The sequence below is a fragment of the Filicampus tigris genome, chromosome 18 (assembly GCF_054856515.1).
Source record: "Filicampus tigris isolate MCC_2025a chromosome 18, RoL_Ftig_1.0, whole genome shotgun sequence".
NCBI lineage: Eukaryota > Metazoa > Chordata > Actinopteri > Syngnathiformes > Syngnathidae > Filicampus > Filicampus tigris.
In genome coordinates this window covers 7,274,434-7,290,247 of record NC_141234.1, presented here as the reverse complement: position 1 = coordinate 7,290,247, position 15,814 = coordinate 7,274,434, and positions in this window count along the sequence as shown.

Sequence of the window (15,814 nt, the reverse complement as noted above, 5' to 3'; positions counted from 1 at the left end):
TTTGATACTCATTCATCTGTCCATTTTTTTCTAATGAGTAATACCAAAATCTGAACATTTTAAGTAGTAAAGCAATTTTATTCAATCACTAAGGTTAGCGTTAAATTCATTGAAAAATAAACAATGTTTTATTATCCACCCAAAAAAATAAACGCTTCCCTCATACAAACATCTTTAAGTTCTAAGGTAGTAGCTCTTCAATGAACTAAAGTGTGGTATTTACCAACACTTGATATCTGAAATCTTTCTATGTGCACGTGTGTGAAAGACTGACCACCACGATATAGGGCCAACTAATGGCGTGGAGGATTTGAAATCAGGCAGGCATGGACCTGATCCCGATACCTGGTATCGGTATTCACCCATCCCTAACTAGAATTTTATTGGTAATTGTACAAAAAGGAACTCAGTTATCAATTTGTTTGTTGTCCGTAAGAGACACTTTTTTTCCTTCCAAATTCTCATGACATGCCCTCACATCAAATTTGCCTACTTTGCCGTGACACGGATGACATGGAGAGTTAATGTATCACTCCGTGCCCGTGGCCAACCCACTGATGAATACCACTGCATTAGCTGCGCCATTAGCACGTTTAAGCCGCCCGTAATGCCCGAGTGCAAGTGACACCTCTGGGTCCCCGCTCCACTTAAGCTCCGCGTCAAACTGACTGGCCTGACACGCCAGGTGACGGCAATGCCACTGCGGCCGTGAGCGGAGACCCCTATGATAGGAGTGGTTTTGTCGGGCTGCCATCGCCTGGAAGATGAGGCAGGTTGTCGCCAAGTACGGAGCCCACGTCCATGCATGCTAGCTAGCACATACAGTATGCAGGAAAGCTTACTAGGCCAACTTTCCATTTAAATGTACTTTTCTTGGAAAGCAGATGCACAGTAACCACAATCCTTCTACAAATAAGGGTTCCAATTAATCATTTAACTTATTCCGTTTTTTCAGTTTTTTATTTTTGCGGCGGCGGTCACTCAGAGGGTTGTGTGTGTCTATGTTCACAAACAGCTACTTACAAAAAGATAGCCATTTTATCACAACCAACCACTTGTCGGGGGGGTTCCTGGGTCAAATGGAGGCAGAGGTAGGTGGTACCATTATGATTGAGCGCACAGATGTTTATGCGTGGCTAAAAAGAAAAGAAAAAAATTCTGTTAAGTATATATCATTAATCTAATAGCTTTATTGCTTTTTATCTTAATCTCACGATACCAATAACTAATTCAAATTTGCTTGCTAAAAATGTGCTTTTGCATTGGTTAGATTGAGCATTGAACATTCCAAAAATGTTAAACAACTGAGGCAGTTATTTTAGTAGCTGATGACAAACAGTATGTTATTTTTCTACCTCCCAAAAAAGAATAGAAGAATACATGACTGACGGTCATCTCGTTACTCCTTTTGATATGCAAATTCATCCCGCCTCTACCGTTAGAACTCTGATCTGCCAATATACTGGGAAGGCAGTGTGAAAGAAACCGTAGACTGACCCATGATCGCTTGGACAGTGATGCAATGTAGGTCCCGACAGACCGAACAGAAACCCAAACCACCGCTCAGTGCTAGAAAACATGCTGACTGAGGTAATCCTAAATCCTATGGCAGTTCGGGGTACACTTGGCAATTATGTTTAATTGGCATTGGGATTATGAGGGGCTCTTTGGAAAAAATGTCTTGGCTGTAAGGGCTCCCTGGACCCAAAACATTTGAGAAACCCTGCCTTAACTTGCCATGCTGACTCTGAACTAGACTACTTGAGGAAAGTCACTTTCCACATCGTCCGATGATCACAGGCGACCTGAAGTGCTTCTTAGCCTCGTCTCAATGTACTTCGTACTCCCACTTGACGGTAAATGTGGCCATTTGATGAGCTAAGTTTGGCCACATGAGCCCTAATGGCTGCATTAAAAGAGGAGAGCGGGCAGAATGATGGCTCCACATCCATCACTTTAATCGCCCGGTTCATTATTGAGTGGACGGCCGCCACCTGCTCATACATGAAGGCTGTCAATGGCGATGAGACGTCGCCAGGTCTGGTTTGAGGGAGCGGCTTTATTCCTCAGATCAAGCAGAAGCCTCGTTTTTTTTGTTTTTTTTTTTCCTAAGAGAAAATTAATTGCATCCCCGTTGGTCCGATTTATCATTGGAGATGAGATCAGTATTGTCTTGTTCGAGTTGCGTCATTATGACGAAAAGCCCAAGGAAGAGTTTTCATGAGAGGTTGAAGGGTGCAGCCATTTTACGATCTGTTATGTTTCATCGCGGTTCTAGTTGGATCTGAAATGGGATCATTTTCAAGAAGAAGCATTGGCTTTTACCGCAGAACAAAAAGAGCTTAGTACTAAAAAGGTATGCAGTCCTCTCCAAAAGTACTGGAACTGCAAAGTCAATTCCTTTGGTTTTTGTTGATTCCGGAATACATTTGGGTTCCAGATCAAAAGATGAACATGAGACAAATTGAGATTCAGAAGTCCATCTTTTATTTAATATTTCATTTTCTTGACAATAACCAAAATCACTTGACGAGCTTTTGCATCAATAGCTATGGCATTGTATCGCCAAGAATGGGGCTTTTAGGCATTCCGTTTTCTTGTGTGTCAGTCATTTGATTCACTTCCAGTGGTACTAGAAATTAAAATGAACAAGTCATTGAAGAAAACATGACAGGCTCATAATCCATAGCTGTGTGGGTGTGCACATATAATCTTGTTTTTCCACTTTAAAATGGTCATTCACTTCCTGTTTTGATTTCTACAGCAACCCATATAGGCAGCAGTGAGAGCTACTGGTCAAAATTCAGTTTCAAGTCACAACATAATCTCATTGATACAAACTTGAACATTTGTCACAATCAAATGTCTTTTTAGCCCTAGCCTCCTGTTGTTGTTCAATATCCGGATGAAGTATGGAAAAGGTACTGCACCAGTAGCAAGTACTGATATGACGCACACACACTCACACTTGATAAGAGAGAATAAGATGTCAGCCGCCCCTGTTTTCGCGTCCTCTACATTCTTCGCATTAGCACAGAGGGAACAATGCGTCTCGTGTGGCAGGTGGCCATAGTTCATAATGTGCTGATGCTGACCAAGTGTCACTTTGATCCATGGCGTCGGCGGAGCAAGGGGGGGGGGGGACGCCGCCACCGCGAGCGATGCATGCTAAAGTGAGTGTTCCTGCGGGGGAAGCCGGCAGACGCGATACAGATGAGGGCCGCCGCGTTGGGCCTGTTGACTGGGAAGGAAGCGCGGCGGGGATGAAGCGAGCAGATGTCACACTTATTTGCCTTCAAGGACCTTTAGCTCTGGCGACTCTGTCGCAGTAATGTTCAAAGGCCTATCTAGTGAGGAGAGCTGTGGAAATAATCTGTTATTAAAACATACTCAAATAGTGTCTGTAGTCCTTAATCCTGTGTAGGAAACTACAAGGGAATGGTGCATCCTAAGCGTTTTTTTTTTTTGACAGAGCAAGATTTGGAAGAGCTCAAGAGACCGGACCGGGTATGTAAAAGTGAATGTTCTATGTACTGGATCAACGGCCTTCAACCACTGTTCTACAACCTCCTGTCATAAGCAAGAATCATTTCAAATAATGATGGGCACAAGTTCTTGAAACCTTATTACGATAGCAAGAATCCTTTTGATTTTGAATGATACCTGACCGTGTGGCCAGAAAGATTCTCGGCCCATCGGACTTAAACTTACTACTGTCTCCAAGCCCCTGATTATGATTTTAAACAATACCTGATGCGATTATCTACGATTGATATTTTCCAAGTTTAGTAAGAGCAGCATAATGTTATGTGCGTGTTGCCGGCGCATATAAACTCAAGTTGGCAAGGACGTGTACATAGTTATTTAAACACACACACACACACACACACACACCTTGAGGCAGGTTGTGCAGTCGACGGTGAACGTGATCAAAGCACAGCTGAACACACACACAAACACACACACACACACATTCGTCCAATTTCCATATTCAACAAACTGTCACGTACACAAACACGCTCCTTTGCGTTTGTTTGTTTGAAAGGCACACGCATTGTGACACGGTGACAACATATTCATGTCACCTAAACAATGCATGTGATAGAACAGCATGTCGGCGGCTGCGCCGGGATGTTCGCTCAGTGAAGTTAACAGCGTTTAAAGGCGGCAAAACGCCGTCGTTTGTCAGCGAGACGTCGCTTGGCATCATTGTTTGTATTGGAGGAAGACGCGTGAAACGTGACGGCGGACGAGCGTGGAGACATCAGCAGAATGCTGCGGGAGTGTCGGCACTCCGCAATTCCACATTTTAGCTCTTCCTCCATCTCGATTTATTACACAGGGAAGAGGAGAAAGCACCCCCAGCGCCAGGCGATCTGTCATCTCAACATTATCGGCCAAACACAGCGCCTTCCATACGGCGCTACAAGGGCCGGGCCAAATTGCTATTTTTATGGGACATGATAAAGGAAATGCTTCCTTATGTTCACTTTTTTTTTTTTTTTTTTTTACCTCCCCTGATGTTGGCGCTGTTATTCACTATGCTGGAAGCCATTTGGCATTGTGTGACGCTCGCTGGGGGAGGGGACCAAGTGGACAAATATATGTATTTTGTGTTAAATAAAGACCTCCCTCAAGTAGACATGTCAGGAAATGCATTTATTTATTTACAGCGTTTATGAACTGAGATAAATAGTGGTTCTGTTTCATATAAGTTAACGTTTGCCGTTCTGCCTAAAGCATATTGCTAGCCAGAAGCTGAGCTGCCCTCTTTGTTTATTTATGGGCTAGTTTTGCTTGTTCCTTACAAAATGTGTTTTGTGTGGAAACCTGTGTGGAAACCTGTGCGTTTTTGCGCTGGCTGCAAAAAGGCAATTTGCTCGTCGAAAGAATTTTGATAATAACAATTCCGAGAGGGCCCCTCAAATGTTGGTTATCATTCTCTAATAATAATAATATTAATAATAATAATTATGGAATGTGGAGGAAATTAAAGATGTCTGATCATATTGCAGAATGTGACCAATACAAATTAAGAGAAGTGCAAATATGCTAACATCAACTTCCCTGTTAGTTGTAATTAAGCATTTGAACCAGGGCCGGAGCCATGGGTGTGTTGTTTTTTATTTTAATGAATATTAAGAATGGCACACTTGTGGGTGTCTAAAGAAGATCTGAACTTCATAATATTCACTTTGTCATTTTATTTGAATATATGATGTATCGGGACAGGTGCATTGTGCTCAATGAGAGAAATATTCAGGCCCACCCATTAGCCACCTTCAGGTCCCGCCACTAATTTGAACTCTAGAAGTGAGAAAGTTGTACTCGGTAAAAAGTAGCAAGAAATGCTAAATGAAATGCAAAAAGCCAAAGCTATTACCAAGTTCCATCTGCAAAAGACAAGTCGGTGTTGACTTCATCTGTCTGTTTTTTATTCCCCCTCCTTCTTCTCTTCCTCTTTGTCTTGTCGTTTCCTCTCCTTCAAGCCTTCCCTCAGCGTGCCTGTCAGGCAAACTGACAGGCCCTCAAACTGCCGGCATGAAGGCGAGCATTAATTAAGTCATTGCCGGACTGTAATTTCCTTGAGAAGTTAAAAAAAAAAAAAAAAAAAAAAGAACTCACACGCGAAAAGGTTACCAAGACCTTTTCTGTGTCAGAATTACCATGTGTCATGAATATTAATGCGCTTAATGAAGACAACCTTTGCTTCATCAAGAATGTTCCAGTAGCAGGTGCCAAGCTGATAAACTCACTCACTGATGGCTGTTTTATTTTGTTTTATTTTAACTTTCATTTCATGTCAGACCCTCAGAGTCTGTTATTCAAATCAGGCAATTGCATGTCTTGAATATGCTTGGTTTTTCCTGCAGTTTTGCACATCCTTGGCCTGATCTCTCTGACCTGTTAACTGCTGCGGTCATCAGAATCCAGAAGAATTATTATACATTCTTCTATGGGTGGCAATTTTCAAATGGTTCCTTTTTGCCAGGTCAGATCTTTGATCAGAAGTGCGATCGAGAAAAATTTGGTGAAAAAAAACTAACAGAAATTGACGTTTCACTCTGTAATCCAACAAAATTACTGCGTCTGAAATGTAACAAGCTCAAGCATCAACCTTTGCCTTGAATGCAGTCTTCAGCCATGGTGAGATATTACCATGTCAATTATACACTGAGATGGCATGATTCCTCTTTTTGAAAAAAAGAAAGAAAAAAACCCCCCGCAATTTCACACAGCCTACTACGATCAGATAAATGGTCAAGATATTATAGCCTCTTTCACAGAAAGATCGCACTAAATGGCTGTTTTAAAGCCCTAACACAATCGCCAACATGTCATTATTTGTCTTTTACACTTTGTAACACAGAGATCTTTTAAGATAGGAGCCCTCCATCTGCATGTCTGACCTCGAACTGAGCAAAATTGTGGCCATCGCTAATGCTAATGCTAATGCTGCTAGATGCAGAGTAGGCCAAGAAACATGACCAGTACTACCAAACATCCTGAAATTGTGGACCCTCCAAGATAATTTAAGTCAGCAGTCTGTGAGCATTTTGACTACTCGGTTGAGAACAGAAATGAAAATCGCGTCGTTGACAAAACCCAGACTATTTGTCGAGTGTTCAACTTCACATCCCTGTCCCGTCACTGCGGAATATCTTTACACGCAGGCACCATCCCACCATTGTGCCTGTCTGTAACAATGCAAAATTCCCAGGTCCTGTTCAGCACCTCATTCTGTGTCACTTCCCTTTATACATAACAGCTGAACTTAAAAAATGTGTCCAAATCCCATTTCATCGAGGCAGTGTGAAACTAAAGTAACCCGCAGTGTCATCCGCCAAACTTTTGACTTCTCGCATGGCGCCTCAGCTGTCCCTGCGCTCTTCCTCCTTCCTCTTCTCCCTCCTCTGGCTACCTATTATTCCTGTTGCGTAATAGAGATACTGAAACATTGACAGAAGTCATTTACCGCGAGATTATTGCATCCAGACGCACGCTCGCACTGGAGACGCGCTCAAAGAATGTAATTTGAGGAGGCTCTCCAGTTGTCCTTTTCCATGTATCCATCCTTCCCTGATGCCGGATCCTTATGAGAGTGAGCATCTACTTCCTGAAATGGGACCACTCCCCTTATTAGGCTGTACAATCACACCAAATCAGGAATTCCCAAATTGTGGCCCCAACAAAAAGCAGGTTACCTTTCATCTATTTCCAACGTCTTAAACGGGATTTCCTGCAATGACTGCAACCAAAATAAAGTTATGGAGTACACTGAACGGTGAGTAGCACCTTTAGGGTGTCATTGTCCCCCATTACCTCAAGAAGGGGCCCCCTTGTTGAAGGGGAACAAGCACAAAGCTCCCATTAAATACAACAAGTACATTTAGTGTCATGATAAAATTGTATCTTCAATAATATGTCCATCAGTCCATTCAAATTGTACTTGATGTGTAACTAGTCATGGCACAGAAAACGACTGAGGACCGCTGACCTAGATGACACTCGCAGCCACCCCAGGGGTGCACAAGTGCCCGCCACAGGGTGCGTGAGCTGAAGCGTAATGCATTCTATATATGGGTTGAGGGAAGTGGTGCGCCTTGTCTGTTAAGACGTTGAAAGGGTGTAAGTGGCTTGAAAATGTTGGTTCAAGACCATCTATACGACACTTAAAGCCAACCCAGGGGTGCGCGACTACTCTCCATGGGTGCCCAAAATACTTTCATGGCTTTAAGATAATAATGACACGTCATAACGTGTGCGGCAAAAGGGGGTGCGCCAACTCTGTCTTTGAGATGTTAAAAGATCACCAAAAAACAAAAGACCAATTTGATGCCACTCGCAGCCACCCGTGCCAGTTGTCCTCCAGGCTTTTTTTTTTTTCATAAAGTTGGTGAGTGAAGTGGGGAGTGCACAAACTCTGTCGGGATGTTTAAAAGGGGTGCGGGCCTTCAAATGTTTCAGTAAATCTGCACCCAGTCCTACCAAAGAACCACCTCGATGTCTTGTCTTATCTATCATTCCGGCTGCATTGTGGGGAAGTTGGTCCATCCTCTTGAGACAAAGGACCACACACACATTCACACACACGCCGATGAGAGCTGTGAGGTGCGCTGTCATGCACCTCTCATTAATTCCGAGCTGTCAGCGCGCTCCCCCCTACCGTATCGGCCCCCGGAAAGGTGACAGCTTTCCGATGACTGACAAAGGCTCTTTAGGTGATACAGAGGATCCCCCCGCAGCAAACGCCGGCTTGTGTAAAGTGCCCCTCAAATGTCACTTTTGCCGCACGGTGAGGCGCATGCCCACGGAAAAAAAAAAGGGGAAAAAAAAAAAAACAGAGGACCGCTCTCAAGTCGTCAAGCATGTGTGACATCCCAAGGCTGCGAGTGTCACCGAGGCATCAGCTCTTAAAGCTTTTAACATCCGAGAGAGGTGGTGTTGTTTGACAGTGCTATTGGTAGATGCTATTGTTACGTGTCATTTTTTTTCCCTCCACACTCCCCAAGTGCTTTTGATCCACTTGTTTTTTTTGTTTTTTTTTTTAGTAAGAGATGTATAAAACTGAGGCAAACTTTCCCTCCGTGTCCGTTCAGCTGTCACGGCGACAGCGAGCCATTTTTCGGTGTCAGTGTTGCCAGGCGGGACTGGGTCAGGTAGAAAGAAAATGTTGTATTGTTTGGCTCATGTTGACATCCTCTCGCTTGTCCATGACAATTTTGTTACCTGAGCTGCTCATAACATATACTTGGGAAGGGTTTTTACTCAAAGAAAAGCACCCTCCTTCTGCTGAATGACCACAAGCCGTAACCGTATTCGTTCCAAGTGGTTGTTTGAACTTCACTTTTGTTCTCATTTTGCCCAGTTTTAAATTAATGGTCCATATAAGAAACAAGAGAATATACCAATTCTAGATAGGGAAGTGAACTTGAGTCATAATGCAAGCTGTGTTTTAATGTAATGGATGGTGTTCTTCCTTGGCCAACCCAACACAAAATTTTGGAAATCTGTCTTCTAGTTTTGCCATACTCGTGCTGACTGTCAAAAAAGGACCACTTTTACCAAAATGTCACACGTTCCTGTTTGGACAACGTGCCGTATCCAGGTCCAACTGTATAGCCTTTACATGCCGACAACCGGAGTTGTGAATTCATTTGGGTGTGTGTAAATGTTTGCCTGACAAAAAAGCCCACTTTTTTAAAATGGTTTTCTCCTCAAATAAAGACTGTCTTGTTTAACTTTTGTGTGAAAAGGTGCTGTCTGGCCGTCAACACCCGGCGCACCTCCAACACTTAAGGTAAAGTCTTCAACTGCAGTACGCATATTTAACTTCTTCTTTGTTGCCGGGTGATGATAGAAATCCTCTTTTAGTGTCGAAACACTCTGGCAGATTGAAAATGGAGCACAATGGCGGAATTAATTCGCCGACTTACTCCAAAAGTTCACGGCGCTTGAACACCTTAATATGCGTGGCCTTCACCTTTACGGGCTCATAAAAACGCACTCAGTTGTGCCTAATTCTTTTATAATATGTAATTTATTAAGAGCAACGTATGTTAATCGGAACCTACGTGGGTGCAGGTTTAAAAAAAAAAAAAAAGTGCGGCCACGGAAAGGTCAATAATATTGTTTAATGCGGCTTTAATGATTTGCATTTTTTTTCAACACGTATTTTACATGGTTATTTGCAGCCAATAAAACCATGCTGCCTCTTGTTAATCTCTTGTGAAATATAGTTATATTCAATGCAGGCAGGCACTGACTTAATGAAGATTCAAATATGGCGTTCAGCTTTCTGAAGTTCTGTCTTGAAGTTCCAGAACACTGCAAGTGCATTTCTACTTGCCACCAATGTACATCTACACAAGTGAATAAGATCCAGTAAAAAAAAGGTTTTAAAAAAAATCATATTTCCTTTTTAGACCTCATGTGCTGGACATAGTGATGATGTCATCAGCCAGGGACAGCACTCATCATGCCCCGCCCCCGATAAGCAGGAGCCCGATAGGTGAAACATTTCTGACCTGTCCTCTTGACTTTGTTGTTTTTTTCCATGTCAGTTATGTTGCCAACAACTTTGTTCGAATATGTCATGACAACGCACAAACACACATCTCTTTGTGTTGCCCAGTGTGTGTTTGTACATGTGTGTATACGCTTGTCAACACCTGCATGTGTGTGTTCAAAGCAAAGACAACAGTAAAAATAAATTGCCCGTTGGACACGTTGCTGATTCTCGCTGGGAGCCAAGTTGCGTTCAAGTGCACCACATGCTCATCATCTAAAAAAACGTTTTGCCAGAACAATCTCGCATTTAATAACAACATTACCCCAAAAGCTTGTTTTGCTCTTCAAATAGCCACAGTCACTCTGCGTGAAATTGTATGCTAATAGTCATCAGTAATCAAAGGAGTCATTGATTAAGACTCACCGAGAGTGAGTAGTAAAAAGATGATGTGATCACTTAGAGCCTTGTTCAGATTGAAAGCGTCATCAGCGAGCGTCTCCTTGAGTGCACATGACACCTCACTCGTTTCGCTGGTGGCTACATGACTGATGTGTGATGTGATGACTCCGTTTCGCTCTCTCTCTCTCTCTCTTTTGACACGTTTGAAGGCTCGGCCGTTTGTGAAGTTTAGTGACGGGCGTGCCAGCGAGCGCTTTAGCGAGATAAGTCGTTTGACACGCACACATCACAGACCGCCCGCCCGCCACTTCTTGTGTGTCCACGCCGGGCGCTTTTTTCACTTTTCAGCTGTCACAACTGACGCTGACACATGCTGAAAAGCTGTCAAAACTAAAAATACTGTTAAATTGATCTGGGGCCGCTTCATTTAAAAAAGAAAATTAATTTGCTATTTAAGCAGCAAAAAGAATTCCCCCCTTTTTAGCACAGCGGCGTTGATTAGAGCAATTAGATGTATCCTCCAGGGTGAAGGCCGCATTGAAGCCACAGTCATTGAATGCAACACGACAGCTGTTATGGCTGACAGGAAACTTTGTGGCTTTGTGACTTGCTCACACGCGCATACACATTTAGCATAACAGTTTGCTAACACGGGAATATTACATACCATTTTATTCATTTTATGTTGAAAAGATCGGCTTCAGCGTACACATGTGTGTTCCTGTGCATCTACTCTATGTACGTACTTAGTTTGTACTTTCCCACAGATTTAGGTGCGTATTTATGAGCACACTAGTGCACACAAACAAAAACTGCAAACGTTCACACCGGTGGCGCGCACGCATATGCGCACAGAGTAGAGCAGACAGTGAGTGTGCTGGTCCAGTTTTTGTGTTATGTAGGATTGCACTAATTGGACCACGTCTGTTCTCTAAACATAAAAAGACTGTTAAACGTTGGCCAATTAAAGCCGCTCCAGTGTGTTTAACTGACACAAATAGTGACAAAACACTCAGATTGGGAAGAAAATCATATCCCATACTGTACATATGCTACTGTATATAGATTTCTTTTTTTTTTTCAGATTGAGAACTTTTCTTTAATTGGTGTCCATGAACGTGAAAGCATGATTGGACACAATTATTTTTTTTATGCATTGAACAGGACATGCGAGTTTTAAAATGTAGCAAATAGGAATTCTCATTAAGAAGCCTATCTAGTGTGCGTTTGCCTTTCCTAGCCTTTCTCCTGTGTGACACGTTCACATGCACGCACACGCACACTGCATGCGATCCCTGTGGCCAAACATCCCCCTCCACTTCGCCCCCGTATGTGTGACCACTTGTCATGGGATGTTTATGGTCCATTGTTTGCGGTGCTGATGATCACTGTCACTGGCTGCGTCCATTACCAACAACTCCTCTGATGGATGAGACCCCCCCTCCCCATCCCCCGGCCCAACACTCACATCAATGGATGAACCCCACCCCCGCCCCCCATCCCCCGTCCCAACTCACATCAGCGACCTTGACCACCAGGGCGGCCTATGAGTTGATATCCTTTCAAGCAGTGATTCCCATCCAATTTCATTGAATTGGTCCCAAAATTATTGAGCACAAAATAGTCTTTGTTCATCATGTGTGCAACATGTAGTGACAGGCTGAACAATTAGATTTACCACCACGCATCGTCATTTCAGTATACTGTATATGATTTTTGCATATTTTGGGGGGTTTGTTTTTATTTTGTGGGCATAAGAAAACGGTTTAAATATGTGACTATAACAAATTACAATTCTGCTTTCAGTGTTTTGCACCCCCCTGGATGGAACTGACTCTCTGGGAAACCCTGGTCCGTCCACCATATTTAATGCTCCAAATCATCCATTACATTATTTTTAAAGCCTAGCACCTCATCCTACCACAGTTGGTGCACCACTTGTCCCACATGTGAAAATGTTGTTCTATAGAGGAAGTCCTTCGTTCAATTTTTTTGGTGTGAACATAAACTTATTTTATCTATTATACATTTGATATTGCAAATCAATGGACCGTGCACCTGTAAGTTTTTGCACCCCCTCAAACCTGCGATACTGTACCACATTGCCATAACACTTTCAATCTTAAGCACCCCCATTAAGTCACTCTCAGTTTAATATTCTGCATTCTAGCACCAACATTATGACAGTTAGCGCACCCCCCCCCCCCCTCCCAGTAAATAGCATTATGGGTATCGTTCTTTTTTTTAAATGGTTATTTTTAGCTAAAAATGTTTTTATAGTGTAAATGCTAAAACAAATATTTAAAAAACACTTATGAGCCGTTACAATTTGCAAGTCTTTGGTCTCTCACTTCTTATGTAGCACATTTAGACCGTATTTAACATTCTAGCCATCCATTCCAAAACTTTTAATAGTGACCCACCTCCTCCCTTAACATACTGACAGGGTTGGTGTACCCCATCTCAGCTTTGTGCACCCTTGAAATACAGTAGATTCCTGGTCTATACACACTAATGGTCCATATATAGACTGTGGTTAACTCTCTATGCCATCCATTCCCAAACTTTTTTAAGTCACGCATGCCCTTCAAGGTCTTGAAAAAACCTGCCGCACCCTCGTCCCACCCACACGTACATCAAATGAAAATTGTCACTTGAAGCATGTAGTGTAAATGCAATTTTAGATGGAGAACTGAAGTGCTAGTTAAAGGAGATGTCTTATCAGCGGAGACTCGCAGTAGAACCCCGAGCGCCGCCCCCTTCGACAGGCGGGGGTGCGCCCGGTGAATCTTTAAGCAGCCGCGGCCAATCATAATTGTATTTCATAACTGTCACCAGACGGGAGGTGACGAGAAAGCTATTTGTGTCACTCCGCCGTCTCCATCTCGCTTCTCAATAAAAGTCCAATCAGCAGGCAGATTGTTAGCACTGCGCCTCCGAGATTATTAAAAAATCCAAATGGGGGAATTTACGGGTGACAATTAACGGGCGGAGGCTTGATTAATATAGTTGGCTCGGCGGCGGGGCGGAAGGCGGGAGGAGGATCCAACATGCGACCGCTTGTCATGGGGGACAGCCGTGTCATTCTCTTTGATTAATGGCGCATCATGACCCAGCACCGATCCCGCCTTCTTCTTCTTCTTTTTCTTCTTCTTCTTCAATTTCCCCCATTCGCACCTCCACTCATGTAAAATTAGACCCATTGGATGCATAGTTATTTTGCCATCGGATTTGGGAAGGACTGAGGAGACAGACTGAGAAACTGAATTTTCTCCGTCGTGGCGCGTCACCTAGCTAACCTTGTCACCATGTTGAGTCAGCTGTGATTAATTAGTGCAGTGAGACTGAGCAATTAGGTCAGGGATGTTTGTGTGTGCGTGTGTCAAACTTTTGGGCAAAATGTTAATTACGCCTGCGGCTGACAATTATTTGGGTGATCAGTTAATTTGCCATTTAATCAGTGCAACGGCAGGCGTCTGAGAAATGTCACAAAAGTCCTGACAGATGTTGGATGTAATCAGCCAGCTTCGGAAGATTTTTTTTTTTTTTTTGCAATCATAGTTTATAATAAATAAATAAATATATAAACCAGGCACTATTTCCAAGGTATCATAGATCCTCTATGTTGCAATGCATTTCAAAAGAGTACATCCCAGAGAGATAATCCATTCCAGTCAAACTCTGGCCGTCATAAAAGCTTTATTCATTGTACAGGCAATTCTCTTGACATTCATGGCTGTCATGCAAGTGTAGAAATAAGGTAAACGTTGACATAAAGCAAAAAGATAACTGTCTTAGCTCTGCCTTTATGCATTCATTTTTAAAGTAGAGTTGCATCACAGATGTGTGTCACATGTTTATTTGATTTATAACTTTTAACATTTATTTCTTATTTATGACACAAGTAGTAGTATTTTTTTCAATCATATTTCTTTGTAGAATTTATATTTAAATTTTTTTATATTTATATTGATATTTTCATATTTATTTCATTTTAGTTTTTCCTGCAAAATGTAGAATAAAAAAATTTGGGGGTATATTTTTTTATTTTACGTCAATAATATTACACGGGTATATTGCAGTAAAATGTTCTTTCATTGTATTCCTTTTTTTGGGGAGGGGGCATATTTTGTTTTCCCCAAGTGTGCTTCAAGTGAAGTTAATTTTTTTTTTTTTTTTTTCAAGAATATGTTCTATGTAAGCCCACTAGTTGAAACAGGGCATTCTGATAAATATTGCGTTTGTGGAATAAGTGTTAATCCACTCGTTTTTAGCCATTTCTGGGGGCGGTCATTTTGTCTTCTCTCGACTAAAAATAACATCGCAACTGCTTACAACAACCAATCATGGCTCAGATTCTGAAAACAGGCCAGCCGTGATTGGTCGTTGTGAGCAGATGTCATTTTCAGTCGACAGAAGACAAAATGGCCGCCCCCAGAAATGGCTAAAAATGAGTGCATTTTGCTGCTTAACTTATATTCCACAAACGTAAAATTAATCAGAATGCCGTGTTTCAACTAGTGGGCCTGCTGGGAACATATCCTTGGAAAAAATTTGTTTGCGTTGACTTCCTTCCGCTTGAACAAAATATGGTTGTGTCAAAGAATTATTAGTTAGTACTTTTGATTAAATACACAAAAATAATAAAACACTGGCAGAGACAAGCTATTACATTTTCTTGTTTTATAAATCACTGTTACTAATAAAACACATTCACCTTGATAACAGGTGACAAGCTTCACAAACATCTTTTGGTCGAATTTCGAGATATACGAAATGGCGGGCATTTGAATTTAGAGGTTTCCCACTTGCCTTTTTTAGATGTTTATTTTTCGTAATTTACATATCTTTGCTGTCCTGTGAAAAACTCTTATGTCCAATTTTTTTTTTAATTTTAAATTTTTATTTTTTTTATTTTTACGTGACTGGTGATTCAGCGTTACAGGCATCACTGTGAAAATTGGACATATGTGTTTTTCACATGACAGCGACGATATGTTACCTATAAAATGAAGTTATACTTAAAAAGACAACTCCAACTCTGACAGTCGTAACACAGATTTGATTTGCTCATTTTTAACACTTATTTTTGGTGCTTTTGGTGCTTAAAAGAAGCTTACCACTGTTATTTGTAAAAAGTACAAAAATTAAACACTTTACCTAAACATTAAACTTCCTACATTAGCATCATTTTGACGACATCATTGTACATGGCGTCATTTTTGTGCGACTTTCGAGTTTTACATTTCACGAAAACTATGGTCGCATTCTAAATTCACAGGTCTGAATTTGAATTGATCCACTTCTTGTGTCATTATGGACCTTCATGGCTTAACTTCAAAGAAATGTTTTCAAGAGATGTTAAACAAGTGAACATCTCGTGTGTGTGCACATAGAAACTCG